The sequence below is a fragment of the Cibotium barometz genome, chromosome 66 (assembly GCF_041138505.1).
Source record: "Cibotium barometz isolate CiBa-2024 chromosome 66, ASM4113850v1, whole genome shotgun sequence".
NCBI classification, from domain to species: domain Eukaryota; kingdom Viridiplantae; phylum Streptophyta; class Polypodiopsida; order Cyatheales; family Cibotiaceae; genus Cibotium; species Cibotium barometz.
In genome coordinates, this window is record NC_141111.1 from 4,665,514 (window position 1) to 4,692,737 (window position 27,224).

A 27,224-nucleotide genomic window follows, 5' to 3' on the forward strand; every position below is an offset into this window, starting at 1 on the left:
GAATAGAGTAACAATGCATAAACATTATTGAGTTTCAATTTAGGGGAAGGCCTCTATTTATAGGAAAAAGTGAGCTCCTAACTAAACAAACTGATTCTAGAATTTTCCAATTCAGTTTGGTCAATTTTTGACCATTTTTAGGTCAGTTGAGCTAACTTTGCAACTAGACTTGAATTAGAAGAGAGGAGAGATGAAATATCTGAATTTATGATGATTTAAAACTCAATTAATCATGTGAAGTAGGTGCCTCATTAAATGCTCCCCCCCTTCCTTACATCTGTGTCAAAATGACATCATTATACCCAAATTATCTCATATTTTGATATTACTCATAGTTTTTTACTAATAAACCTTGTACATATTCAACTCTTCACCTTATGTGAGCATTGAAGGGACTCCCCTTCCTTACATATGTGTCAAAATAGAATCATTATACCCAAAATATCTCATATTTTTAATATTACTCATAGTTTTTTTACTAATAAATCTTGTACATATTCAACTCTTCACCTTATGTGAGCATTTACTCATTTTTGGGTATTTCCTTTTACAAATTGGATTTATTTCCTCCTCACACATGGATTGATCCTATTGGCCCATAGAAACCTTAATTGGACCATAGTCCATAAATTTCTGAAAATCTAGACCCTTAGGCTAAGGTCCTTTATACCCAATTCTAATAAATTCCAGTTGCACATTGGAATTTCTTTTTGAATTTCTGTTTCAAGGGAACTTATTTTAATAAGATGAGATATTTTTCTATCCAAAAACATTAAAAATCTAAATATTCTCTCTCTAGAATATTTTAACTCTCTAGGCTAAAACAGTTAGAAACAAGATCTTTTATATTTCTAAGGAGGGATTTGATTACACGGGAAGATGCTGGATATCTTGAGAGGCTGGGGAGGAATCTTACATTCTCTCCCACTTAAAAAATGCGAGATGTCCTCATCTCGCAAACTGGGGGTAATCCCGCAACAGATCGGCTTCATTCTCCCAGGTGGCATCTTCAAAAGGATAGAACTTCCATTTTACTAATAATTCTCTGAGAATTTTGTTCTTGAGAATCTTTTCTCGAACGTCGAGAATTTCTTCAGGTTGGAGTTCCATCTGTCCTTGGGATGAAGAGGTTAGGATTTCATCATCCAGCATATGATTTGGATTTGGCACATATTTCTTTAGAAGGCTTACATGAAATACATTATGAACTTTGAGATGAGGAGGCAGAAGAAGCTCGTAGGCTAAGTCACCTACTTTCTTTGTAATCAGATATGGCCCACAATATCTTGGGGATAACTTCTTGTACTTCCCAAGAGATAAGGAACTTCTTTTAGGCCATACTCGAATAAAGACCATATCTGCTTCTTTGAATTCTCTATCCATCCTCTTCTTATCTGCATATTGCTTCTGTCTATCCTGGGCAGCTTTAATATCTTTACGAATTGACTGTATCTGCTGCTCCATGTTGTCAAGCATTTGTCTGGACATCTCAACCCTAATCAATGGGTCAATGGGTCAGACCAAGTTAATGGAGTTAAGCAATCTTTACGAATTGACTGTATCTGCTGCTCCATGTTGTCAAGCATTTGTCTGGACATCTCAACCCTAATCAATGGGTCAGACCAAGTTAATGGAGTTAAGCAATCTTGTCCATACAGAGCATTAAAAGGGCTCATCCCGATACTTCGGTGATAAGAAGCATTGTAGGCAAACTCGACTAGGTGCAGATAGCTTAGCCACTTCTTGGGTTCCCTCCCACAGCATGACTGAAGTATATCTTCAATTACTTGGTTTACTCTTTTAGTTTGACCATCGGTCTCAGGGTGATAAGCTGTGCTGAGATCCAAGAAAGTTCCCACTGCTTTGAAAAATGTAGTCCAAAACCTTGAAGTAAATTTGGGATCTTGATCACTTACTATTCTCCTGGGTAGGCCATGTAATCTGAAGATTTCTTTGAGGAACACTCTGGCCACATCCGCTGCAGTGTAGGTTTCTTTTATTGGAATCAGATGGGCAACTTTGGTTAGTCTATCGACTACTACAAAGATGGAGTTATAACCTGATTGCACTGAAGGTAATCCAGTAATGAAGTCCATACTGATACATTTCCACTTCATCTGGGGGATTTCTAATGGATGTAACTTCCCAGGCATTTTTACTCTCTCAGCTTTGACTTTCTGGCATGTCAGCTGAACATTGATGCACATGATTCAGTACATCCTTTTTCAGACCAGGCCAAAAGAAGCTTTTCTTTACGGACATGTAGGTCTTGATGAAACCTGGATGTCCTGCAATAAGGCTGTCATGGGCTTCATTCAAAATTTGCCTCTTGGTTTCCTCATTATTGGGGATGCATAGCCTGCGATTATAATACATAATGCCATCATCCAGGCTGTACCCTTGAACTCTGTTCAACTCCTATAGAATTTTGCTTTCCTGCATAAGTAGGGTAGCAATAGGGCCAAAGAATCTATCCTGCATGATCTTCTCACTTGCTTGAATAATCAAAGGATTTGATATTACAGTAATTGCAAGTAAGGAGGCTTTTCTGCTGAGAGCATCCGCTACCACATTTTCTTTGACTAGGCGATACTTGATTTCAAAATCAAATTCCTGCAAGGTCTGTTGAGGTCCTTCTGAGTAAAGATCCACTTTAAGCTCTGATGATCTGTCATCAAAGTGAATCTTTTTCCCAGTAGAGGTAATGTCTCCACAACTTTAAGGCATAGACTACTGAAAGCAATTCCAAGTCGTGGACAGCATAATTCCTCTCATGCATTCTAAGTTTTCGGGATTCTTAGGCCACTGCATGACCTTCCTGCATGAGTGCACCTCCCAGGGCAAAACCACTTGTGTCAGTTACTACCTCAAAGGGTAGAGAGAAATCTGGCAGCTTCAGAATGGGACTGGTTACCAAGGCGGTCTTTAGCTTATCAAAAGAACTTTGGCACTTGGCAGACCATTGAAATGGGATATTCTTTTTGAGAAGGTTAGTTAGGGGGGAAGCTATGAGAGCATACTTTGGTATAAAAATTCTATACCAACCAGTCAATTCCAAGAATCCTCTGACTTCTTTCACTGTCTTTGGTTTGGGCCAATCTATGACAGCTTGGATTTTTGCGGAATCTGGAGAAATTCCATCTTTGGATACCAGAAAGCCCAAGTATTCAACGTGATCGGCTGAGAAAGTGCATTTGCTCTTTTTGGCAAAGAGTTGATGCTTCCTTGTCAGCTGCATTCCTTGAGTAAATCAGAATGTCATCAAAGAAAACTAGAACAAAATCATCCAAGTATTCTCTAAGCCAAAACCTTGGCATCCAAAACATCGGTTTTCAGTTCTGAGCTCATCCTTCTGATTTTTTGAAAGAGATGGGGTTCCTGAGAAAGTACTCTGGGGGAAGGGTCTTCCTTCACTTCTGAATCTTCCTGCATCCTGATTCAGATTCGGGCCTTGCTGTCTCTTTGGGGGTGGAAAGTTTGAAGTATTTCCCTGGGCTTGGAATCTTTTAAAGTTAGAGGGTGCAGGTTTTGGTGGGACCTTTACTATAAAGGCTTTGGCAAAATCTTTTGCCATTCTTATTGCTTCGGCCATGGACACCGGCTTGGCATTTTTGACCAGTGTGTCCAAGGGTTCGTTCATTCCTCGAATGAACCTGGCCATGAGTTGCTCTTCATCAAGAGGCAGTGAATATTTGAGTAGAAGAGCAAAGGCCTCATGGTAATGGTTCCGCTCTCCTGCTTTAGTTCTAAGAATTCATTCATTTTGGTTTCTAAAAATCCAAGAGGACAAAATCTCATTCTTAGATAGGTTTTTAGATCATTCCAGGACTGAGTATTTATGTCCAGATGGTTGGTGTCACAGTGGTTCCTCCATGCTACCCTAGCTGTTTCCACTATTTTCAGCCGAGCAAGAGCCATTTTGCTTTGCATATTGTAACCTGTGACGTCAAAATACTCTTCCATGGCTTCCACCCATTTCTCCACAGCCTCACCCAGGTTCTCCCCTTCTCCTTTGAAGGGTCCTGCCTGTGTCTTATGAAGAGCCTTGCGAACATCAAGGTCAAGCTCATCATCTTCAGAGACAGGGTCTGTCTGGCGACCACGGTTTCCTCGTCTCATGATTCTGCCAAAAATTTATATATTATTAAATTTTTATTTTGATATTATCCACGAGATCCTAGGACTTAAGAGTTTCGAAAAACAATTTCTTAAACAAGACAATGATCTTATTGGAGGTCTATGATATATGTCCGATAAAATGGATTTTTTTCTTTATCAGATCGTGTATAAGTAATCACTTATACAACAGGGAATTTTTCTTCAGAAAACATTCTTATATAAGAGTTGCAAATTATACATAGAGCAGCTTGGCTCCAAAATTCAAAATCTCTTCGGGAGATGCATAAGAGGACCGTACTGGGCGATAGTCATATCCTGTTACATAAGTTCTCTAACTCCAAAGGGAGCTATTATTTTCTCCTTACGGAGAAATCGACTAAGGAGTCTATAAATTCGGCATGAAAGTCTGAAATTCCGAGGTGTTGAATGATATAGAATGACACCACGTGTCATTTTCAGCTTTAACAAAATCATAGCCAATGAGAGGTTCTCCTACAGCATTGCACAGCGGTCGCAAGGGGTGTGGACATATTGCCCTACAAACCACTTATGTAGTCTCGCCACTAGGTTAGGAAAATATAACTGCTCGAAATGGCATGCGAGTCTTGCTCAGCTTGTTCGAGTAGAAGCGGAAGAGATGAGATGCTCGAAGGCGAACGCAGTCATATCTTGAGACTGGGTGAGGTCGGGAATACCAGATAAATAGGAGACTTCCATCTATAAAAATAATTTCTTTGATTAAAAATTCTTCCTTAAATAAGCCTACGGAATGAAATACATTAAGAAAAAATGCTTTTTCTAAGTTCTTATTTATCAATTTCAGATAAGAATTTATTTATCCTTATTAGCTTTCAATTTGGCTCTGATACCAACTTTGAGATCCCTCTGCCCCCTTCGTGCACCAGACTCCCAGTAGCTGAAACAGCGGAAGCAGCTCCCTCATGCGCGGGGCAGGGTTTCTCACTCGGGGCCTCGCCCTCGAATGTCCGGGCACGAGACTAGGTTGGTGGTCACTCCAAAAACCAAAACCGAAAAAAATTCCCATGCCCGGAAAGCGAGGACGCTTCCACCTTTATGATTTTTTTAAAACAAATTTTTCTAACGTGATCAATTCTAAGCTATTCTTCAACTGAATAAACCAGATAGAAGGAAACTATCACTGATATAATTTGATCATTTTAGTAAATTCAATGCTTTTTTCCTGATCCAGGTCAGGCACAGCCGTTGATTCACTTATTGAAAAATTTATCAAGGAATTGTCTAATTACTCGAATCTTAGCGTAATCCTAAGATTTTGAAGTTTGATTATTAAAACTCCACTAATTCCAGCCTAACCCTATCCGGCCCATGGGTTAGCCACCACCCTACCACTGGAATCGGTGGAACCAGACAAGTACTCACCCACCCATAATTGAATTTCCTTTCTTATTTTTAGCTTTAGAAAACAGATACGAACACACTCCTCTTTATTAAAACTTTAATAAAAACAACCCTTGATAAACAATTTACGATTTATACGTCATACTTCAAAATTTTCATTGAGTCCTTGTTTCTCAACAAAACAGTATCACTTTGGACTCTCCGTTGAGACCAGCAAGTCAACAACGAGATCCAGTGATAGATTATAAAAACATAGGTCCATCATATAATATCTTCCTCGACATACGCATGGATGTCCTCGGCACCGCGAGCCCGTGCATCACCTGGTCAGAACCCTCCAGGATCCTCCTTAGGTGTCCTGGCACTTCACTCAGGGACCGCTTCGTCAGCCCTCATCCATCGTACTGGAAGTGCACCATTTTAACCATACCGAGGCTGGTCAAGACCTCGGCAGGTTTTGCCGCGTGAGCTGTCCCTCTCGAACACTCCCTGCCAGCTGTTGCAACTGAACTTCCCTTATATAAATATATATGCCAAATGCTCCCTCTAGCATTCTGGCGTAAGACAGTCTTTTAAGAAGGCAAGGTTTCTATGCAAGTTTACAGTTTTTGATCTTTGTTTGAATACCATGAGTATATCGTAAATCCTTATCTCAATACTTCTAGATCCAATTTTCAATTCCAAACAGAATTCTTTAAATTCTGTTAACTTGATCCTTAGATCAAAGTCACAAGTCTTAACTTAGTTTCAGATTCGGTGGGTGATTGAATAAATTTTTTTGTGAAGTAATGTGCTTACTACTACACTGTCAAAGTACCAAGCATCCGATTCTGCCACTCACATGCATACATCATGAACAGAAGGGTCATAAATGCAATGTACAGTCGGATCACTTGCTAGGAAAATGATCATTCGTCTATTCCGGAGGAGATATAAGTATTTTCGCACGACGCGCAATTGGGTTTGTGCAGTAACAACCCATGTTACTCCATTTAAGTTAAGTATCTAGGCAGAAAAAATGCCCTTCTTTTTTGTTTCTTCCTATGGTATCATTATTCTGATAATGAATAAAAGATTTGCTCGTGAGAGAGACGTGGGCTAGTTAGATCGTGAGAAAATTCTCTGTAAGAAAGAAGAATTGATCACCCCTTATAAAAGATAAAAGTAGGGATGATTGATTGTGGGTGAGGAGGGATTCAAACCCTCAGCTATCGTCGGGATCCAAGGTAAACTTTACCACCCCATGAAGAAACGATGAGTAATGAAAAAGGTCTAGGGACTTTCCTTAAACCTGAATGAAGTCTTTTCTAGTTGATAAGTTTGGAAAAGAATAAATAAAAATTCAGTTCAGCACAGTTGACAAGCATATATATATATATATATCTGTAGAATTGAAATGGTGAACGTAACTCTTCTGCCTCGAGAGAAAGGTAAGTCCATGCCTAATCATTTTGAGCAAAACTTGTAGATTCTTTCTTTGCTGTACTTGGTGTAGATGCATCAGCCACCATAGCCATGCACGATTCCTTCATTTTCTCCTTCTCTATTCTTTTCTTGCACTCATTTATGTATTGCCCTAGTTTCCTGCAATAGTGACACTTGCCCTCCTTTTTAGTCTTATCACCTTCTCTCTCTGCATCCTTATCTCAGGATTCTGATTTTGGCTCATAGCCACCATGCGAAGTATCTTTACCTTTGCCTTTTTGACTGGCATTAAAAAATTGGTCACCCACTTGCATAATAGATCTATTTTGTCTAGACTGCTCTTCTTGCAAGAGTACGAAAACTAGCTCATCAAATGTAAGGGCATTTGGATTTCTCGTCATCATGAATCTAAAGGGAGAGCAAAACTCTGATAAGAATCCAACAATGCATTGAGAACTATGGGCACCAATGTACTATCGGGATATATCTCATCCGTACTAGCGCGCTGCTCCTTAAAATCTTTGATCTTGGTCATGAAGCTGTCCATTGAGTCTCCCTCATTCATGTGCTCAAACTCCAACTGTTTGTGTAGATGCATGCAACACGTGCCACGTGCTTCATTGCGCACCTGGTATAATGCAGCACGTGTATCCCATGCGTGTTTTGAAGTCTTACATGACCGAGTATGAGGAATAATGCTTTGCTTCACAGAAAGTGCAAGCAATGCATGTGCCTGTGCATCTCTTCCATCCCATCTCGTTTGAGCAGCAGTGGGAGGTACTGGTGGTGCATGTGGAAGAGCCATATATGTATCAGATTCTAATTTAGATGTACCTGTAGCACCTAGTTGTACTGGTAGTTAAGAAACAAGACGAGTTTCACTACCACTGACCACATTCCAAAGGCCTTTAGCAACCAGCACATGCCTCATCATGTAGGACCACAATAGGTAGTTAGTCCCATCAAGTTTGTCCTTAGTAGACAACATATTGAATACATCACTATCGCCAACCCATGACTGTCTACCAAATGCAAAATCTTTCAACACACTTCAAGAATTCAAGTACCCAGTATTCACTGAATGCAACCCCGGATGGCTACCAAACTAGGTGAATCACTTGCTAGTTGTTGGCAGCCATCCGGGGTATGAAAAATCATATAGAGTAGAGAATAGAGTTTTACTGGCAAAAGTATGATGGTCGATGTTGTTGAAGCAACAATAGATGCTGTTGCACACCAAATCTTTGCCGTTGCACAACCCAAACACCCAAAATAATCGAGCAAAACCAATCCAAAATGACGCCTCTCTAGAAACCTTGCGGTGCCCAAAACGTGTCCGAAACACATCCGAATCGTGCGGCAGATCCCAAAAATTTCGTATACTTCGTATACATCACACTACAGTATATACGTTCTTCTTTCTAAGAGGGTATCTCAATTGGAGACAAAAAAAACAGGGTTGTGGAGGAGGGAGGCAGACTACTAGCTCTGATACCAATTGTTGGAATCGGCGTTAGGGTCACAACAATGCACACACATAAGATAGAAAAGCTTGAGAGCACACAAAATCATTAGATTAGAATAAACGAATGTGTGCCAGATACAAAAGATAAGTGCACACCCCAAAATGAGTAGATAAGAGGGTGCACATACGCACAGGGAAAAGAACCTCCTAGTGAGGAAAAAAGTACCCCGAGAGTCCTAAGTGTGTTCACACACGTCACTACCATATAATGCTACAAGGCTGAAGAACTCATTCATCATAATGGTGGATTCATGAGATGAGGGAAGATAGCGATCCTTCATAGCTTGTTTAATGTCACTTCAAGTCTAGGAACCTCCTTGGTTACCCCCCCTTGCCTTAACACCATTGTTTCCACCAAAGTTTACAATCTCCAGTGAGACAAAACCTAGCAAGCATGGATTGATTTCTAACTCCTATTTCGGCATTTGAAAAATAGTCATCCATATCCTCAATCCAAACTTCCACATCTCTTTCAATATTTGAGCCTGCCCCATTGAATGAGAGAGGTTGCATTTGTTTGAGCAGGACCTTCTTCTCCTGTGTATCTATGTATCTATGTTTGAGTAGGAGCATCTTCTCCTGTGTATCTATGTATAATGCATTGGGAACAAGAAGTTGATGACCTTGGTTTATCAATGCGAGGTTAAGTTTAGAATTATAATACTTAGGCTACCTAGTCTTACAATAATCACAAGAACACTAAGTGCAAGAATTCCAAATCCTTTATTCCAAGCTTTAATATTTACAAGAAAAACTAGTTGATTACAAGGATCGAGTTATACAAATCAATATTTACATGATGGTAAGCTTCTAGTAAAATTCTGAGGCATTAGAATTGAAACATTAAGGAGGATCTACCAAAGTTTCTAAAACTCGATAAGTCTCTGGGAAGGGAGGCAAACCATGAGTTGAGCTTCGGCTAACAACTACTCTATTGGGAGGCAAAACCTCGGTCACTTTGTCATAGACCCATTGATTTTTTAGTATATGAGTTTCATTGATGGTTCTATGGGTATCATTTTGAGGAGTGCCAAGGGACCAAAACAAGTAAACCAGTTGAAGGGCTAAATTAGCTTTTCTATGATGTGGATCATGGCATCACAAAACTCAAAGTTTAGGGAGCAACATGTACTAGAACACTAAGAATTGAGAATAGCAATCCATCCCATCCTACATCTAGACATAACTAGATTAGTCTATCAAGAAAGCCTAGCAATCAAACAATACGAGACACAATTACCTAAACCATGCTTGGATACCACGTGTAAGGTCCTCGCCCTAGCTAGGTCAAGGGAAACCCTTTGATAGGTAGATAAGTCCCCTTATTTTCGATTAATGACACCTTAATCTCTTGACAATATGAGGATATGAGCAAACAAAGGGACCTAACTCTATCTCACGAGAAACCTAGTCATTCTAATAGGAATCTATTCCTCCAATCGAATGGCACTCAATGTGCGTGATCCAGGATAGAACAAATCTGCACTTGGTTATAGAAGCAAACCCCTTTTCCTGTTGTCCTCACAAGGCATGGTCGCTAGCATGGCCCCCTAAAATGAAACTTGTTTGGGTCCTATTCGGATTGTAATAAATAAATATGTTGGAAAGGTGCCCGACTCGTTGGGTCCACCCACCCATAGGATGGCGCCATCAGGGCAGCCATTCACCCACTTTCAACTAATCTCACCAATTCATTTTTATCATCTAATTAGGTCCTACCACACTATGAAACATATAAAAATATTTTCTTTAATTTACAAAAGTTCCACAATGATCCTTAAAACAACCTTTGAAAACAACAAATATTTACATCAAATAGTTTCTATACAGCAAAATGTTCACAAAAGAGATGTTGAAATCAGGTCGGCAGCTAGATCGAGGCTTCCATATCTATGTCCATAGACATATCCAAACCAAAACCACCGATGATTTAGGATTCAGTCTTCTAGCGTAAACCAGCTAAGCATACCTTACGAACTAAATCAACGAGAACCAAGCCGACCTGTCACCCCCTTAGGTCATGTGGGTGTACCGAAGGAAGTTCAAGCCCTCATCCAGGTAGAAGAAACTCATGAGAGAGCAATGAAGCACAGCCTTCGGGTCATAGCAGATGAGCTAGAAGACATGAATCTGGGAGACGTGGAGCACCCCAAGATAGTTTGCATCAGCACTAAGTTGGATACAGAATTGAAAGAAAAACTCTAGAACTTATTAAAATCATATGTGGATGTATTTCCTTGGAGCTACAAAGATATGAAGGGCATTGATCCTCAATTTTATCAACATCATATCAATCGTAAGGAGGATGTTGTTTCCATTAAGCAAGCAACAGTGGTACCGGATGAATCCAAATTATGCAAAACAAATTGAGAAAATTGATAAACTCTTGAAATTAGGATTCATATATCCAGTGGAAAGGTGACATGGTTGTTGCCAATAGTGATTGTGCTGAAAGAGAATGGAAAGCTCCGTGTCTATTTGGATTACTGGAAGCTCAATGTTGCAATAGAGACAAATCCTTTCCCACTTCTGTTCATAGATTCCGTGGTAGATGCCACCTGCAGACCTTGAGATGTATTCTTTCTTGGATGGTTTCGCTGTATACAATCAAGTCCTGATGGCCCCAAATGATCGTGAGAAAAGACAGCTTTTGTCACAAAATGGGGAGCATTTGCTTCTAATGTGATGACATTTGAGTATATTGGGAAGATCTAAGGGCTGGTTCCTAGGTTCCCTATGCAATAGAGTGAAAAGGGGTGGGGAAAGAGGTGAACATGGCACCATCATCCATGGCTCCAACTTGGATGTTCCTTGTGTAGGGATTAAATCCTTAGTTTTTTAGTACGTGGATAGGTTTTGTGTAAAGCACAATTTTGGAAAGAGGTCTAGATGTAGCAAAAACAAGACTTAACAAAATGGGTAGAGGCTACACCACAAGCTACACTAGAAGAAAGACTACAATGCAAGTAGTGGTGGGTACCAAGGTTAGTGCAAACTATTTCTAAGCTTAGAATAGTCTTTGTGTGTACTAAACATGCCCAAAAATGTGTGGGTGGGGTATGTTAGGAGTGGGGGATCAGTTTTTGATTTTTGGACTTTTCGGTTAGAAGCTTTGGGACTTTAGGGATATGCCTTTGGACTATCTGGGCATGTACATGTAAATGCTCCCAGCTAGACTAGCTCTACCCTTTGTAGGGAGCACTCTACCCACTTAGTGTGTAAGGAGTAAAAGGAGGGTTTACTACTTATATTGCAATGCTCCCCATAATATAAGCATAACAATGTTCCTTAAAACAGCCTTTGAAAACAACAATATTAATCAAACAGTTCTTATAGCAAAATGTTCAGAAAAGAAACAGTGAAACTGGCTTTACAGTCCATAGACATATCCAAACCAAACCCAAAACCAGTAACCATCTAAAATTTAGTCTTCTAGCCTAAACCAGCTGGGCATACCTCATGGACCATACAAGCCAGCCTGTCACCCCTTGCTGCTTGTACCAAACCCTCCCGCTCCTCATAGGAGATGTCTACTTATGAGGTGGGCTGATTCACCACACTAGCTTGGGCCCACAAAACTAGGCAGCATCCATAATCACATGTCCACCCTTGTTGGGGAGGAAATCCAATTCCCAGTGGCATAGGAGGGGATTACCTTGGGAGCTTGCTTGTGCCTTTGCCTACCGACTATGCAAGCAAGAGCAGAGTTAGCCAAGTAGGGGAGACGATGTACTAGAACACTAAGAATTGAGAATAGCAATCCATCCCATGCTACATCTAGACATAACTAGATTAGAATATCAAGAAAGCCTAGCAATCAAACAATACGACACACAATTACCTAAACCATGCTTGGATACCACGTGTAAGGTCCTCGCCCTAGCTAGGTCAAGGGAAACCCTTTGATAGGTAGATAAGTCCTTATTTTTGATTAATGACACCTTAATCTCTTGACAATATGAGGATACGAGCAAACAAAGGGACCTAACTCTCTCACGGGAAACATAGTCATTCTAATAGGAATCTATTCCTCCGATCGAACGGCACTCAATGTGCGTGATCCAGGATAGAACAAATCTGCACTTGGTTTATATAGAAGCTAACCCCTTTTCCTCTTGTCCTCACAAGGCATGGTTGCTAGCATGGCCTCCTAAAACGAAACTTGTTTGGGTCCTATTCGGATTGTAATAAATAAATATGTTGGAAAGTTGCCCGACTCGTTGGGTCCACCCACCCATAGGATGGTGCCATCAGGGCACCCATTCACCCACTTTCAACCTAATCACGAATTCATTTTTATCATCTAATTAGGTCCTACCACACTATGAAACATATACAAATATTTTCTTTAACTTACAAAAGTTCCACAATGATCCTTAAAACAACCTTTGAAAATAACAAATATTTACATCAAATAGTTTCTACAACAAGATGTTCACAAAAGAGATCCTGAAATCAGGTCGGCAGCCAGATCGAGGCTTCCATATTCATGTCCATAGACATATCCAAACTAAAACCAAAACCAAAACCACCGATGATTTAGAATTCAATCTTCTAGTGTAAACCAGCTGAGCATACCTTATGAATTAAACCCTCTCATCGTCGACCAATCAACAAGGGGGCCAAGCTGACCTCTCACCCCCTTAAGTCCGGTCCTCACTGTACCGAGCCCTCTCACTCCTCAGAGGGAGATGTCTTCTCACGAGGTAGGCTAATTCACCGCACTAGCTTGGCCTGCAAAACTAGGCAGCATCCATAATGACATGTCCACTCTTATGGGGTCGAAATCCAATTTCTAGTGTCATAGGAGGGGATTTCCCTCGGCTGACTCCTAGGTATGCTACTGCTTCCGCCTGATAACTACACAAGCAAGAGAGGAGTTAGCTAAGTAAGGGGAGAAGATGTACCTGCTGCAAATTATCCACTGAAACTAGGAAAATATGGTAGCGAGGCCCCTAAGGAACTACTCCAATCTAGCGGCCCATCTTATAGAGATCATTCCCTATGATTGAGGAATTACTAGGAAGTGCAAGGTGCAGATTTCATTTTTAGGGCAACAAATTCTCCACTTCACAAGAGGGCTCTGTAGAACATTACTCCTGACTTCAAGGGAGATGGGACTCAAATCTAGAAAGATTAGGGGATGCTTAAGAAAACTTATGTGCCATGTTTAATGGCTAATGGAGATGTACTTAAGCCTATTAAAAGACACTCTATCTAATGGATCAAAACATATGAGCTTTTGAGCTAAACCTCTTGCATTGTCATTATGCTTCATCTTCATCATTAGCATTATCATTAGTGCTAATAATGTCTTTCTTGATTGCTAGCATGCTAAGATGATGAGTTTAATTCAATTCTAGACACCTTAATCATCTCTAGATGCAAATCTCCAGTTAGTATTAGAGCACCCATCATTCCGAGAGTAGTTATGCAACCTACCATCACTTAGATTATTAAAATTTTAGTTTTACTTAACTAGCTTAGCAATTTTTTCAAATCTTTTTCTAAGATTCAAATCATCAAGAATCAAAGTTTTTGGATTCATTGTCTTCAAGAAGGAACACTTGGGAGCTGGTATATCAACTCAAAGAGTTGTAACACATGAAAGGAGGGTATTATTTGGTCAGATCAAAGGCATCAAAAGGGAGCAGTTAGTTGGCGGTAAAATTCCCGCTTGAAGGGTGGAAATTTCAGAATTTCACATCATTCTTGCCACTTTTTGGCTCATGGGTTCAACTCACATCCTAAAAACTATTGAAGCTTTAATTATCAAATCATTCTCTCCTCTAGCAAAAAAAGACCTTAGTTAATAAGATAACTAGTGATAATTACAATCAATATCTAGAGCCATTTAAGGTTCTAATCTACCCCATCATTGGGGTGTTGCTAAACACTTGTGCGGCATCAAAACCAATTTTTCTCTTAGTCTAGTACTCCAAATCACTCTCCCAAATCAAGGTATTTTTTGGTTTTATAGTTTTTGAATTTAGCAAGTGTTAATCTCATCAAATGCATATCTCCACTTCTTGTGTAAGGCATAGACACCGGCTTTAAGTAACCCCATTATAAAGACCTTCCCATCCCCATAAGGAAACCATGTCAAATTCACTCATAGTAGCAGATAACTTTAATGGTGAAGATTTTAAAAAATACACATGATGGCAAGTAAAACTCAAGTTTCCATACATGGCAAGTAAAACTGAATTTTCTATACATGGCAAGTAAAATTCAAGTTTATTCTCATCAAAGATGGGCTTTAGGGGATAGTAAGTAGAAAAGAGAAATGTCCACAATTAGAAGGAAAAGATAAAACATTCTGTAAACAAAGAGATGAGATAGCTCTAGCCATTGTTGCATTAGGGCTAGGTGATAGATTCATCCATCACATTGCATCAAAAGATAACTCTAAAAGATAGCTGCTCTAAAGGAGCATGGGATGAAATAGAGAAACTATTTAGTGCTAACAAAGAACTGTGAAATAATTCTAAAATATTAGTTTTTCAAGTTGACCATCCATCAAAGAGTCTGAGTCAGTCCAAGCACATTTAAATAAAATAAAAAAGTGTTATATATAACAACTTACATGTGTTGGGTGTCCATTAGAAGAGAAGGATGCCATAGCAATCCTCCTTAAGAGCATGACCTTGCAAGTATTTAGCCCAGCACATAGGAAAAGAGGAGGATGCCATAGCAATCATTCTTAATAGCATGACCTGGGAAGCATTTAGCCAAAAAAATACAACTTACTTGAGTTTGGTCTCCAATAAAAGTGGTTTGATGATTTTGTCAGTTCTTCCCTTTACTAAGTGGCATGCATGTGCTCTTTGATCCGGATACTAAATAGGAACTAGATGATCTAGAAACTCCATGGGACGAGCAAGGGTATGATTCTTGGTCACCGAGGACCGCATGATCGATCGTACTCGTCATTACACCGCTCTCATTATAGGACATACTTCACCTCCTCGCGCTGGCTAACGATAATCCCCTGGACAACACCAGCCAGTATAATACAAATCCTGGAGATGCATGGGTGAAGAATTCCACTGACGATAATCCTTGGACAAATCCTAGAGATGCACGGGAAGAGAATTCCAATGACAAAGAGTCTGGAACTGATCCTAACCGCCCGGATGGCCTTGTTCGTACACAGAATTTATTAGTCTCTAGTCTCCTCCTCATCTAGATTCTTCTATGGCTGCTCTCTCCTCATCCACTACATCCTCAAAAATTGCCTCATCAAAAAGCTAATTTGCAAGCTGATTTTGCACCTCTAACGGCTGAATTTCAAAACTTGGTTGAGCATTCAATTGCTCTACAAATGGCTACCCTCCATCAAATAAAGGTAGGAGCGAATCAAACGTGTCCTATGAGCATACATTCTGCTCTTTTTTACATGAAAGCATGGGATGAATTGAGTTTTTGATAAAAGCATCTTTACTTACCAAAATCCACTTTGAGGCCCGATGATGGTCGAGTCTATATCCCTTGCTTTTTCAACTGTATCCCACAAATATGCATTTAACTGCCTTATCATCAAGCTTACTGCATTGTTGCTGTTTCTACCACTAACATGCATACATCATGAACAGAAGGGTCATAAATGCAATGTACAGTCGGCTCACTTGCTAGGAAAATGATCATTCGTCTATTCCGGAGGAGATATAAGTATTTCCGCACGATGCGCAATTGGGTTTGTGCAGTAACAACCCATGCTACTCCATTTAAGTTAAGTATCTAGGCGGGAAAAATGCCCTTCTTTTTTGTTTCTTCCTATGGTATAATTATTCTGATAATGAATAAAAGATTTGCTCGTGAGAGAGACGTGGGCTTGTTAGATCGTGAGAAAATTCTCTGTAAGAAAGAAGAATCGATCACCCGTTATAAAAGATAAAAGTAGGGATGATTGATTGTGGGTTAGGAGGTATTCGAACCCTCAACTATCGTCGGGATCTAAGGTAAACTTTACCACCCCATGAAGAAACGATGAGTAATGAAAAAGATCCAGGGACTTTCCTTAAACCTGAATGAAGTCTTCTAGTTGATAAGTTTGGAAAAGAATAAATGAAAATTTAGTTTAGCACTGTTGACAAGCATATATATATATATATATATATATATATATATATATATATATCTGTAGAATTGAAATGGTGAACATAACTCTACTACATTCTCCTGCCTCGAGAGAAAGGTAAGTCCATGCCTAATAATTTTGAGCAAAACTTGTAGATTCTTTCTTTGTTGTACTTGGTGTAGATGCATCAGCCCACAGCCATGCGCAATTCCTTCATTTTCTCCTTCTCTAGTCTTTTCTTGCACTCATTTATGTATTGCCCTAGTTTCCTGCAATAGTGACACTTGCCCTTCTTTTTAGTCTTATCACCTTCTCTCTGCATCCTTACCTCAGGATTCTGATTTTGGCTCATAGCCACCATGCAAAGAAGCTTTACCTTTGCCTTTCTGACTGGCATTAAAAAATTGGTCACCAACTTGCATAATAGATCTATTTTGTTTAGACTTCTCTTCTTGCAAGAGTACGAAAACTAGCTCATCAAATGTAAGGGCATTTGGATCTAAAGGGAGAGACAAAACTCTGATAGGAATCCAACAATGCATTGAGAACTGTGGGCACCAATGTACTATCGGGATATATCTCATCCGTACTAGCGCGCTACTCCTTAAAATCTTTGATCTTGGTCAAGAAGCTGTCCACAATGATCCTTAAAACAACCTTTGAAAACAACAAATATTTACATCAAATAGTTTCTATACAGCAAAATGTTCACAAAAGAGATGCTGAAATCAGGTCGGCAGCTAGATCGAGGCTTCCATATCCATGTCCATAGACATATCCAAACCAAAACCACCGATGATTTAGAATTCGATCTTCTAGCGTAAACCAGCCAAGCATACCTTACGAACTAAATCAACGAGAACCAAGCCAACCTGTCACCCCCTTAGGTCATGTGGGTGTACCGAAGGAAGTTCAAGCCCTCATCCAGGTAGAAGAAACTCATGAGAGAGCAATGAAGCACAGCCTTTGGGTCATAGCAGATGAGCTAGAAGACATGAATCTGGGCGACGTGGAGCACCCCAAGATAGTTTGCATCAGCACTAAGCTGGATACAGAATTGAAAGAAAAACTCTAGAACTTATTAAAATCATATGTGGATGTATTTCCTTGGAGCTACAAGGATATGAAGGGCGTTGATCCTCGATTTTATCAACATCATATCAATCGTAAGGAGGATGTTGTTCCCATTAAGCAAGCAACAGCGGTACCGGATGAATCCAAATTATGCAAAACAAATTGAGGAAATTGATAAACTCTTGAAATTAGGATTCATATATCCGGTGGAAAGGTGACATGGTTGTTGCCAATAGTGATTGTGCTGAAAGAGAATGGAAAGCTCCGTGTCTATTTGGATTACTGGAAGCTCAATGTTGCAACAGAGACAAATCCTTTCCCACTTCTGTTAATAGATTCCGTGGTAGATGCCACCTGCAGACCTTGAGATGTATTCTTTCTTGGATGGTTTCGCTGTATACAATCAAGTCCTGATGGCCCCAGATGATCGTGAGAAAAGACAGCTTTTGTCACAAAATGGGGAGCATTTGCTTCAAGTGTGATGACATTTGAGTATATTGGGAAGATCTAAGGGCTGGTTCCTAGGTTCCCTATGCAATAGAGTGAAAAGGGGTGGGGGAAGAGGTGAACATGGCACCATCATCCATGGCTCCAACTTGGATGTTCCTTGTGTAGGGATTAATTCCTTAGTTTTTTAGTACGTGGATAGGTTTTGTGTAAAGCACAATTTTCGAAAGAGGTCTAGATGTAGCAAAAACAAGACTTAACAAAATGGGTAGAGGCTACACCACAAGCTACACTAGAAGAAAGACTATAATGCAAGTAGTGGTGGGTACCAAGGTTAGTGCAAGCTATTTCTAAGCTTAGAATAAGTCTGTGTGCACTAAACATGCCCAAAAATGTGTGGGTGGGGTATGTTAGGAGTGGGGGATCAGTTTTCAGTTTTTGGACTTTTCGGTTAGAAGCTTTGGGACTTTAGGGATATGCCTTTGGACTATCTGGGCATGTACATGTAAATGCTCCCAGCTAAACCAGCTCTACCCTTTGTAGGGAGCACTCTACCCACTTAGTGTGTAAGGAGTAAAAGGAGGATTTACTACTTATATTGGCTCCCCATAATATAAGCATAAAAATGTTCCTTAAAACAGTCTTTGAAAACAACAATATTAATCAAACAGTTCTTATAGCAAAATGTTCAGAAAAGAAACAGTGAAACTGGCTTTACAGTCCATAGACATATCCAAACCAAACCCAAAACCAGTAACGATCTAGAATTTAGTCTTCTAGCCTAAACCAATTGGGCATACCTAATGGACCATACATACTCCATCATCGACCAGTCTCTCGACAAGGGCCAAGCCAGCCTGTCACCCCTTGCTGCTTGTACCAAACCCTCCCGCTCCTCATAGGAGACGTCTACTTATGAGGTGGGCTGATTCACCACACTAGCTTGGGCCCACAAAACTAGGCAGCATCCATAATCACATGTCCGCTCTCGTTGGGGAGGAAATTACCTTGGGAGCTTGCTTGTGCCTTTGCCTACCAACTATGCAAGCAAGAGCAGAGTTAGCCAAGTAGGGGAGACGATGTACTAGAACACTAAGAATTGAGAATAGCAATCCATCCCGTCCTACATCTAGACATAACTAGATTAGTCTATCAAGAAAGCCTAGCAGTCAAACAATACGACACACAATTACCTAAACCATGCTTGGATACCACGTGTAAGGTCCTCGCCCTAGCTAGGTCAAGGGAAACCCTTTGACCTGATAGGTAGATAAGTCTCCTTATTTTTGATTAATGACACCTTAATCTCTTGACAATATGAGGATAGGAGCAAACAAAGGGACCTAACTCTATCTCACGGGAAACATAGTCATTCTAGTAGGAATCTATTCCTTCGATCGAACGGCACTCAATGTGCGTGATCCAGGATAGAACAAATCTGCACTTGGTTTATATAGAAGCTAACCCCTTTTCCTCTTGTCCTCACAAGGCATGGTCGCTAGCATGGCCCCCTAAAACGAAACTTGTTTGGGTCCTATTCGGATTGTAATAAATAAATATGTTGGAAAGTTGCCCGACTCATTGGGTCCACCCACCCATAGGATGGTGCCATCAGGGCACCCATTCACCCACTTTCAACCTAATCACCAATTCATTTTTATCATCTAATTAGGTCCTACCACACTATGAAACAGATACAAATATTTTCTTTAACTTACAGAAGTTCCACAATGATCCTTAAAACAACCTTTGAAAATAACAAATATTTACATCAAATAGTTTCTACAGCAAAATGTTCACAAAAGAGATCCTGAAATCAGGTCGGCAGCCAGATCGAGGCTTCCATATCCATGTCCATAGACATAAACAAACCAAAACCACCGATGATATAGAATTCAATCTTCTAGCGTAAACCAGCTGAGCATACCTTACAAACTAAACTCTCTCATCGTCGACCAATCAACGAGGACCAAGCTGACCTGTCACCCCGTTAAGTCCGGTCCTCACTGTACCGAGTCCTCTCACTCCTCAGAGGGAGACGTCTTCTCACAAGGTAGGCTAATTCACCGCACTAGCCTAGCCTGCAAAACTAGGCAGCATCCATAATGACATGTCCACTCTTATGGGGTCGAAATCCAATTTCTAGTGTCATAGGAGGGGATTTCCCTCGGCTGACTCCTAGGTATGCTACTGCCTTCGCCTGCTAACTACGCAAGCAAGAGAGGAGCTAGCTAAGTAAGGGGAGAAGATGTACCTGCAAATTATCCACTGAAACTAGGAAAATATGGTAGCGAGGCTCCTAAAAAGGAACTACTCCAATCTAGCGGCCCATCTTATAGAGATAATGCATTCCCTATGATTGAGGAATTACTAGGAAGTGCAAGGTGGAGATTTCATTTTTAGGGCAACAAATTCTCTTCACAAGAGGGCTCTGTAGAACATTACTCTTGACTTCAAGGGAGATGGGACTCAAATCTAGAAGGATTAGGGGATGCTTAAGAAAGCTTATGTGCCATGTTTAATGGCTAATGGAGATGTACTTAAGCCTATTAAAAGACACTCTATCTAATGGATCAAAACATATGAGCTTTTGAGCTAAACTTCTTGCATTGTCATTATGCTTCATCTTCATCATTAGCATTATCATTAGTGCTAATAATGTCTTTCTTGATTGCTAGCATGCTAAGATGATGAGTTTAATTCATTTCTAGACACCTTAATCATCTCTAGATGCAAATCTCAAGTTAGTATTAGAGCACCCATCATTCCGAGAGTAGTTATGCAACCTACCATTGCTTAGATTATTAAAATTTTAGTTTTACTTAACTAGCTTAGCAATTTTTTCAAATCTTTTTCTAAGATCCAAATCATCAAGAATCAAAGTTTTTGGATTCATTGTCTTCAAGAAGGAACACTTGGGAGCTGGTATATCAACTCAAAGAGTTGTAACACATGAAAGGAGGGTATTATTTGGTCAGATCAAAGGCATCAAAAGGGAGCAGCTAGTTGGCGGTAAAATTCCCGCTTGAAGGGTGGAAATTTCAGAATTTCACATCATTCTTGCCACTTTTTGGCTCATGGGTTCAACTCACATGCTAAACACCATTGAAGCTTTAATTATCAAATCATTCTCTCCTCTAGCAAAAAAAGACCTTAGTTAATAAGATAACTAGTGATAATTACAATCAATATCTAGAGCCATTTAAGGTTCTAATCTACCCCATCATTGGGGTGTTGCTAAACACTTGTGTGGCATCAAAACCAATTTTTCTCTTAGTCTAGTACTCCAAATCACTCTCCCAAATCAAGGTATTTTTTGGTTTTATAGTTTTTGAATTTAGCAAGTGTTAATCTCATCAAATGCATATCTCCACTTCTTGTGTAAGGCATAGACACCGGCTTTAAGTAACCCCATTATAAAGACCTTCCCATCCCCATAAGGAAACCATGTCAAACTCACTCATAGCAGCAGACAATTTTAATGGTGAAGATTTCAAAAAATACACATGATGGCAAGTAAAACTCAAGTTTCCATACATGGCAAGTAAAACTGAATTTTCTATACATGGCAAGTAAAATTCAAGTTTATTCTCATCAAAGATGGGCTTTAGGGGATAGTAAGTAGAAAAGAGAAATGTCCACAATTAGAAGGAAAAGATAAAACATTCTGTAAACAAAGAGAGGAGTTAGCTAAGTAAGGGGAGAAGATGTACCTGCTGCAAATTATCCACTGAAACTAGGAAAATATGGTAGCGAGGCCCCTAAGGAACTACTCCAATCTAGCGGCCCATCTTATAGAGATCATTCCCTATGATTGAGGAATTACTAGGAAGTGCAAGGTGCAGATTTCATTTTTAGGGCAACAAATTCTCCACTTCACAAGAGGGCTCTGTAGAACATTACTCCTGACTTCAAGGGAGATGGGACTCAAATCTAGAAAGATTAGGGGATGCTTAAGAAAACTTATGTGCCATGTTTAATGGCTAATGGAGATGTACTTAAGCCTATTAAAAGACACTCTATCTAATGGATCAAAACATATGAGCTTTTGAGCTAAACCTCTTGCATTGTCATTATGCTTCATCTTCATCATTAGCATTATCATTAGTGCTAATAATGTCTTTCTTGATTGCTAGCATGCTAAGATGATGAGTTTAATTCAATTCTAGACACCTTAATCATCTCTAGATGCAAATCTCCAGTTAGTATTAGAGCACCCATCATTCCGAGAGTAGTTATGCAACCTACCATCACTTAGATTATTAAAATTTTAGTTTTACTTAACTAGCTTAGCAATTTTTTCAAATCTTTTTCTAAGATTCAAATCATCAAGAATCAAAGTTTTTGGATTCATTGTCTTCAAGAAGGAACACTTGGGAGCTGGTATATCAACTCAAAGAGTTGTAACACATGAAAGGAGGGTATTATTTGGTCAGATCAAAGGCATCAAAAGGGAGCAGTTAGTTGGCGGTAAAATTCCCGCTTGAAGGGTGGAAATTTCAGAATTTCACATCATTCTTGCCACTTTTTGGCTCATGGGTTCAACTCACATCCTAAAAACTATTGAAGCTTTAATTATCAAATCATTCTCTCCTCTAGCAAAAAAAGACCTTAGTTAATAAGATAACTAGTGATAATTACAATCAATATCTAGAGCCATTTAAGGTTCTAATCTACCCCATCATTGGGGTGTTGCTAAACACTTGTGCGGCATCAAAACCAATTTTTCTCTTAGTCTAGTACTCCAAATCACTCTCCCAAATCAAGGTATTTTTTGGTTTTATAGTTTTTGAATTTAGCAAGTGTTAATCTCATCAAATGCATATCTCCACTTCTTGTGTAAGGCATAGACACCGGCTTTAAGTAACCCCATTATAAAGACCTTCCCATCCCCATAAGGAAACCATGTCAAATTCACTCATAGTAGCAGATAACTTTAATGGTGAAGATTTTAAAAAATACACATGATGGCAAGTAAAACTCAAGTTTCCATACATGGCAAGTAAAACTGAATTTTCTATACATGGCAAGTAAAATTCAAGTTTATTCTCATCAAAGATGGGCTTTAGGGGATAGTAAGTAGAAAAGAGAAATGTCCACAATTAGAAGGAAAAGATAAAACATTCTGTAAACAAAGAGATGAGATAGCTCTAGCCATTGTTGCATTAGGGCTAGGTGATAGATTCATCCATCACATTGCATCAAAAGATAACTCTAAAAGATAGCTGCTCTAAAGGAGCATGGGATGAAATAGAGAAACTATTTAGTGCTAACAAAGAACTGTGAAATAATTCTAAAATATTAGTTTTTCAAGTTGACCATCCATCAAAGAGTCTGAGTCAGTCCAAGCACATTTAAACAAAATAAAAAAGTGTTATATATAACAACTTACATGTGTTAGGTGTCCATTAGAAGAGAAGGACGCCATAGCAATCCTCCAAAAAAATAAAACTTGAGTTTGGTCTCCAATAAAAGTGGTTTGATGATTTTGTCTGTTCTTCCGTTTACTAAGTGGCATGCATGTGCTCTTTGATCTAGATACTAAATAGGAACTAGATGATCTAGAAACTCCCTGGGACGAGCAAGGGTATGATTCTTGGTCACTGAGGACCGCATGATCGATCGTACTCATCATTATGCCGCTCTCATTATAGGACATACTTCACCTCCTCGTGCTGGCTAACGATAATCCCCTGGACAACACCAGCCAGTATAATACAAATCCTGGAGATGCATGGGAGAAGAATTCCACTGACGATAATCCTTGGACAAACCCTAGAGATGCACGGGAAGAGAATTCCAATGACGAAGAGTCTGGAAGTGATCCTAACCGCCTGGATGGCCTTGTTCATACACGGAATTTATTAGTCTCTAGTCTCCTCATCTAGATTCTTCTATGGCTGCTCTCTCCTCATCCGCTACATCCTCAAAAATTGCCTCATCAAAAAGCTAATTTGCAAGCTGATTTTGCACCTCTAATGGCTGAATTTCAAAATTTGGTTGAGCATTCAATTGTTGTACATATGGCTACCCTCTATCAAATAAAGGTAGGAGCGAATCAAACGTGTCCTATGAGCATACATTCTGCTCTTTTTTACATGAAAGCATGGGATGAATTGAGTTTTTGATAAAAACATCTTTACTTACCAAAATCCGCTTTGAGGCCGGATGGTCGAGTCTATATCTCTTTCTTTTTGAACTGTATCCCACAAATATGCATTTAACTGCCTTATCATCAAGCTTACTGCGTTGTTGCTGCTTAGGCACAAGAGCATAAGCAAGATAACCAAAAACATGCAAATGAGCCATGGAAGGCTTCCTGCCATGCCAAGCTTCATAGGAGTTTTAGATTGTAAAGCCTTGGTAGGGTCTTTGTTCAACACATAGTTTGCGCACATAGTTACCTCTAACCAAAAACTATGAGGTAAATATTGGGCTTTTACCATACATTGTGCCATCTATCTGTTTGTCCTCTCAGCCACACCATTTTACAGAGGTGTGTGTGGCACTGTACATTGATGCTTTATGCCTTTTTCAACCATATATGCATGAAATTCCTTGGACATATACTCCCTCCCTCGATCTGAGAACGAAGGGTGCCAACTTTACATTCACATGCATTTTCAGCCATGGGATATAAAGTACCTAAAGCATATAAAAATCTCTGAATTCTACATTAATGGATATACCCAGTTATATCTGGAGAAATCATCAATAAAAGTGATGAAGTAGAGATATCCCCCAATAGATGGTGTCCTCATAGGACCACATACGTCACTATGTATAAGCTGTATTTTCTTAATAGCTCTCACAGATCCATCCTTTGGAAATGATGCCCGATGCATTTTACCAAGAATATACCCCTCACATACATGTCTAGCAGGGGTCTCAAGAGTTGGCAACTCAGATGCCATATCATGTCTTTGAAGGCGTAACAAACTGCCATAATTCAAATGGCCAAATTGTGCATGCTATAATTCTACATCACTCATAGTACGAGTCATAGAGACTGAGCAAGCATCATGCCGTAACTTCTTAAATACATCCATCTTGTATAGGCCTTGAAACAAGGCACCCGAGGCAATGCTAGAATAACCATCATTCCTATCCTGTAGCATACATCTGTCATCCGCAAATTTCACCATCAAGCTTGACAAGGCTAAGGCTAAAACTGACAGTAGTAGTAAGTTCTTAATGCCTTGCACATATAAAACTTTAGAAAGAGTAAATAAGCCCCCATCTGTAGTAGTGATTGAGCACAACTCTACCAACTCCTTTGATAGGATATGAGGAACCATTTGCACATGTGACGGTTCCTGCACTTGGGACAAATTCCAAAGATGAGAACAAATTTGTTTGTGAAGTAATGTGCTTACTACTACCACTGTCAAAGTACCAGGCATCCGATTCTGCCCCCGCTGACATGCATACATCATGAACAAAAGGGTCATAAATGCAATGTACAATCGAATCACTTGCTAGGAAAATGATCATTCGTCTATTCCGGAGGAGATATAAGTATTTCCACACGACGCACAATTGGGTTTGTGCAGTAACAACCCATGCTACTCCATTTAAGTTAAGTATCTAGGCGGGAAAAATGCCCTTCTTTTTTGTTTCTTCCTATGGTATCATTATTCTGATAATGAATAAAAGATTTGCTCGTGAGAGAGACGGGGGCTAGTTAGATCGTGAGAAAATTCTCTGTAAGAAAGAAGAATCGATCACCCCTTATAAAAGATAAAAGTAGGGATGATTGATTGTGGGTGAGGAGGTATTCGAATTGAAATGGTGAATGTAACTCTTCTGCCTCGAGAGAAAGGTAAGTCCATGCCTAATCATTTTGAGCAAAACTTGTAGATTCTTTCTTTGCTGTACTTGGTGTAGATGCATCAGCCCCACAGCCATGCGCGATTCCTTCATTTTCTCCTTCTCTAGTCTTTTCTTGCACTCATTTATGTATTGCCCTAGTTTCCTGCAAATAGTGACACTTGCCCTTCTTTTTAGTCTTATCACCTTCTCTCTCTGCATCCTTACCTCAGGATTCTGATTTTGGCTCATAGCCACCATGCGAAGAAGCTTTACCTTTGCCTTTTTGACTGGCATTAAAAAATTGGTCACCAACTTGCATAATAGATCTATTTTGTCTAGACTGCTCTTCTTGCAAGAGTACGGAAACGAGCTCATCAAATGTAAGGGCATTTGGATTTCTCGTCATCATGAATCTAAAGGGAGAGGCAAAACTCTGATAAGAATCCAACAATGCATTGAGAACTGTGGGCACCAATGTACTATCGGGATAGATCTCATCCGTTACTAGCGCGAGGCTCCTTAAAATCTTTGATCTTGGTCAAGAAGCTGTCCATTGAGTCTCCCTCATTCATGTGCTCAAACTCCAACTGTTTGCATAGATGCATGCAACACGTGCCACGTGCTTCATTGCGCACCTGTTATAATGCAGCAAGTGTATCCCATGCGTGTTTTGAAGTCTTACATGATCGAGTATGAGGAATAATGCTCTGCTTCATAGAAAGTGCAAGCAATGCATGTGCCTGTGCATCTCTTCCATCCCATCTCGTTTGAGCAGCAGTGAGAGGTACTGGTGGTGCATGTGAACGAGCCACATCTGTATCAGATTCTACTTTAGATGTACCTGCAGCACCTAGTTGCACTGGTAGTTGAGAAACAAGACGAGTTTCACTACCACTGACCACATTCCAAAGGCCTTTAGCAACTAGCACATGCCTCGTCCTGTAGGACCACAATGGGTAGTTAGTCTCATCAAGTTTGTCTTTAGTAGACAACATATTGAATACATCACTACTGCCAGCCCATGACTGTCTGCCAAATGTAAAATCTTTCAACACACTTCAAGTACCCAGTATTCACTCAATGCAACCCCGGATGGCTACCAAACTAGGTGAATCACTTGCTAGTTGTTGGCAGCCATCCGGGGTATGAAAAATCATACAGAGTAGAGAATAGAGTGTTACTGGCACTAGTATGATGGTTGATGTTGTTGAAGCAACAATAGATGCTGTTGCAAACCAAATCTTTGCTGCTGCACAACCCAAACACCCAAAATAATCGAGCAAAACCAATCCAAAACGATGCCTCTCTAGAAACCTTGTGGTGCCCAAAACGTGTCCAAAACACACCCGAATCGCGCGACAT